This window comes from Hesperophylax consimilis, chromosome 16, assembly GCF_061612785.1.
Source record: "Hesperophylax consimilis isolate HC1 chromosome 16, BYU_Hcon_1.0, whole genome shotgun sequence".
In the NCBI taxonomy this organism is placed as follows: domain Eukaryota; kingdom Metazoa; phylum Arthropoda; class Insecta; order Trichoptera; family Limnephilidae; genus Hesperophylax; species Hesperophylax consimilis.
Genome location: NC_142851.1, coordinates 20219 through 24852, shown reverse-complemented (window position 1 = coordinate 24852; position 4634 = coordinate 20219). Strand labels below are relative to the sequence as shown.

Genomic DNA, 4634 nt, shown 5'->3' with positions numbered 1-4634 from the left:
GTGTCGGGACGGTACTGGCGCTGGGAAGGCCGCGCCTGCGCGACGGAATACACCGCTCAAATCACCTTTTACTGGAGCGTGGGCTCCTGATTATTTTCCTTCTCACGCGTATGCACTGTGAGCATGTGCACAAAAGCAGTTTATAACGTGCACTGTGCGATGTAATCAACGTCACTAGTCTGCTTTTCTGCCGATTCCATTTAATAAAAGCCCATTACGATAGACAAAATACACGTGCAATGTGATTTTCAAACTTCTGAAAAATAATTTGTTTTCTAAAAGGTACCAAAGTTTAAAAACTAAAAGTTATATACACAACTTTGCTAAAAACTAACAATAATATTAAAAAAATAGTAATAATGATTCATAAGAACGGAGAGTATTTTATATGACCGAAAATTTTTTGGCATAAATTATACCTGTACCTTTGATAGGCACAGTAAAAATAGTGAGTTCAAGCAAGATTATTAATTAGTTCACGAGTACATGGCAAAGTTACACAACCAAACTTTGCTAAAAACTAATAATTATAAATATCTTTTTGCCGGTGTAGGCAACTAAATGGTGAAAATGAATTAATGTAAACTCTTGTGCAAAAAAATGAGGTATGTTGGTATAAATAAGCAAAGAATGTGGATGAAGCACATGTGTGTGCTTACTTTAATATAAATTATTAAATTTTTAAATGTGCATAAAGCAGGGCTTGTGTGCCCACAAATGTATTAAAATATATGTATGTGAATAAAAATTAGCTTTTCGCCCGTTGTAGGCAACTAATAGGTAAACATTACTTGATTAAACTAAAGTGTAAAAAAAAGGAATGTATGATTTGGTGTTGAATGTGGATGAGGGAAGGAGTGGGTGGGTACGAATATGTTAAAATGTGTATGTTTGAATTTGAATGACGCAATACTTGTGTGCCTATGATGATGTGATTTTATGATTTGATATTTGAATGTGGATGAAGCAACGCAACACGCGCTCTCGGGATTGTATGCATTGATGCGAAACGTCACTGAGAAACAGAAATTTTTCAATCGCAATTATACAGCCATGTCAAAACGCATATTTTGATTCCCATCTCGGGAACACTACATTTCCATTAATTAAATAATAATAAATCAAAAATAATTCCTATTAACAGTACCTACCTAACTACCTAGTACACCAATCTATTCTAATGTACAAGTTAGTTTTTTGCATTATGATTTTTTTTTAATTATAATAATTTTAATAACTATATGAAATTTAACTCTAGACACCGAACGTTCGTGTGTACCCTAATAAACCTAACCATTCGTCGAATCGACGAAAAAAATTTTCATCAGTATTTTATCAATTTAATACTTATTTTAAAAAAATATATATTTTCAAAAAAAATATATATTTTCAAAAAAAATGAAACAAAGGTTTTTTTTTCTTATTATTTCTGGCTTTCACCCTTCAAGGGTGTTCTTGGCCATTGTATCGAACGTCATCAGCATCATCAATATAAAATGTACATCAATTATAAAAAAAAAACACAACAAAATGCCATCATATTTACCACTGTCGAAAACTATGTAAAACCTTCCATAAAACTAATGTTGATAAACCTGCCTTACATTTAGGTAACTCATGTTTAAAAACCTGCCCTGCCGTTTAACGGTAAATTTTATCGCTCGGACCTAAAAGGCAGTTGTCTCGCTTCAACTCAAGCAACCATCTTACTCTGGCTAGGCAGCCGCTGATTGGCTAAGCACAAAACCTGCTTGAGCGGCGCACGTGTATCCAAGAGATTTGTAAAAAAATACAAATTTGCAAGCCCTTCCTGTAATAATAGGAAACAATGTTAACTAAATAATTATATACAAAGATACTTATATGTTAATTAAATAAGCTCGAATAGAAATAAAATATGTTACACGTAAGATAATTATGTAATCAGCGAAACTCTGAAAATGTTACAGAGATTTGACCACTTATCTTGTAGAATATGTCTTATTATAACTAAATAAACAATATTGCGACGATGTGGTTTTGGCAGGGCGACAGAGGCAGATAAGGTCTAATATTATAAAATATTCCTATATTTCTGAGATAAACAGATTTAATCCTACAAGCGTGGCGAGCTTCATAGCAAGAAAAAAGCAAGCTCGTTACGGGAATTTCATAATACAATCAAGGGTCGGAGGCGCGGTCCTATAGAATCTTATAAAGGCGCCGCAAAAACCGGTCCCTGCCCATTCCGCCATAAGCCCTGGACCGAGCAACACCTACCGCTGTCCGCTCTGCCTGACCCGCTTCGCTACCTGAGACCAACACGCTGCGTTTGATTTCAACCCGGTTCCCCCCCCCGCTCCACTTCCGCTGTCTACTGCAACTGCCTGCTGCTGAGCTCGCTGCTCACCGACAAGCCAACGACGCCCCGACGTCGCGGCGCCTCTGCCTCGGGCTTCACTGAGCCTTCCCAACAGCCAGCCTCGGAGAGGGGATCTGCCACTGCCTACTGAACCAGCCAGCGCCCCGCAGAGCCGTTACCGACTGAGCCTGGAAGGATACAAGAAGTTGCACCCGCAATAAAAACCAACCGCTTTTATAAAAGCGTTCTTTTCAATATGCAAATTACAAATGTCGAATATATCGTCTTTCTCAAGACGCATTCATTGAGGCAAACATATTACAATAGTCGATATTCCCTGGATCGAGGGGACTGAACGTTGCCGACTGAGCCAGCCCGCCTGCCAGCCCGCCTGCCAGCCAGTCCCGGAGAGCCTTCCCTCCAGCGTGCGGTCCTGCTCACTGGCCCCGATGTCACAGAGCCGTTACTGACTGAGCCTGGAGGGATACAAGAAGTTGCACCCGCAATAAAAACCAACCGCTTTTATAAAAGCGTTCTTTTCAAAAGCAAATTACAAATTTCGAATATATCGTCTTTCTCAAGACGCATTCATTGAGGCAAACATATTACAATAGTCGATATTCCCTGCATTTTTATGATATTTTAAATAACTCTGTAATGGTTCAAATGAAATACCTCAAGTGCTTTATTTGAATCATTACACAGGACAAAGGTAAATGTGTGCCGGTGCTTATATTTTACAGTTTTTGAAGTGAAACTTCTTTACGCGCGTCATGCAATTTCGAGGAGTAAAACCAACTCATGACCGAAACGAAAATGCGGGACCGATTAAAGTTCATTTGATGTAGTAAAAGTTTTGAAGTAAAATATAAATGCTTCTTAGCTCATCTCGACAACTGGCGTTGGTGGTGTAATGGTCAGCATAGTTGCTTTCGAAGCAGTTGATCCGAGTTCGATTCTCGGCCATGGAATATTATTTTTTTGTTTTTAAGGAATTTTTTTTTTTTAATGGTTGACCATAATATCAATCCACTAAGTAATATTTTAGGCCTGTAGCATAATTGAAAAGTTAAAGAATGATATAAAATTTTTTATGATGTTAACGATAAAAAAATGAAAAAAAACATAAAATTAAAATAAAAAATGGGCCAACGGCACGCGGTGTTCCCAAGCGGTCACCCATCCAAGTACTGACCGCGCCCAATGTTGCTTAACTTCGGTGATCGGACGAGAACCGGTGTGTTCAAAATGGTATGGTCGTTGGCAAAAGTTAAACAATATTAATTTCTATTCTACCTGCCAATAAATATATGAAAATTAGTATAAAAAAGCCCTAATAATATTGAAAAAATTAGCAAGGTGTGTGCGAGGTTGATAAAAATAATCATTACATACGCGCTTGAAAAAGATCGTAATTACATTAATAAGTTTGTAGGAATTTTTTTTTTCAATGGTTGACCATAATATCAATCCACTAAGTAATATTTTAGGCCTGTAGCATACTTGAAAAGTTAAAGAATTTTATGATATTATTAATTATAGTAATGATAAAAAAATAAAAAAACATGAAATTAAAATAAAAAATAGGCCAACGGCACGCGGTGTTCCCAAGCGGTCACCCATCCAAGTACTGACCGCGCCCAATGTTGCTTAACTTCGGTGATCGGACGAGAACCGGTGTGTTCAACATGGTATGGTCGTTGGCAAACGCTAAACAATATTAATTTCTACTCTACCTGCCAATAAATATATGAAAATTAGTATAAAAAAGCCCTAATAATACTGAAAACATTAGCAAGGTGTAAATATTATATACCTAGTTTAACTCACTCTCCTAACTCATCTTCGCTGTCTACAGGCAGAGCGCACGACTGTGGTCGTGAAGAACCGAGGTTCGATCCCCGCTTTAACTAATTTTTTTTTTCTTTTTTTATAACTTTTAATTTTTTTTATCACATGCTACTTATAAATATGTCAATAGACAGAAAAAAAGAGAGAATGAAATGAAAAGAGAGAGAGAGAAGAATACTAGAAGTTTCACTTCTGTCTTGCGTAGGCTTGACACACCCATTTTTTTTTTTTCTTGTGCAGGCAAACACGTCCCGTACAAAGTGGTCCATTCGAGCCGGAACCACACATCACGCCTTCAGTCCTGCCCCGGTGGAGATGTCATCACCTTGCAGTGGCTGAGAGACCCGGAAGTCATCTAAGATGCCGGTTTCCCGCCCTGAAAGCAGACACACGCCGGCTCCCGACCGCCTTCCCGCCAGCGTGCGGTTCTGCTCGCTGGAAC

The 4634-nt window shown here is 38.0% G+C and overlaps 2 non-coding genes across 2 annotated transcripts; both read right to left on the bottom strand.

The window, feature by feature from the left end:
* Positions 1-3487: 3487 nt before the first annotated feature.
* Positions 3488-3606, bottom strand: LOC149416503 (5S ribosomal RNA). Its single transcript, XR_016303458.1, has one exon. It is a non-coding gene; the product is annotated as a 5S ribosomal RNA (ribosomal RNA).
* A 321-nt stretch (positions 3607-3927) lies between these two features.
* On the bottom strand, positions 3928-4046 carry LOC149416502 (5S ribosomal RNA). The gene has a single exon (XR_016303450.1). It is a non-coding gene; the product is annotated as a 5S ribosomal RNA (ribosomal RNA).
* Between the last annotated feature and the right edge of the window lie 588 nt (positions 4047-4634).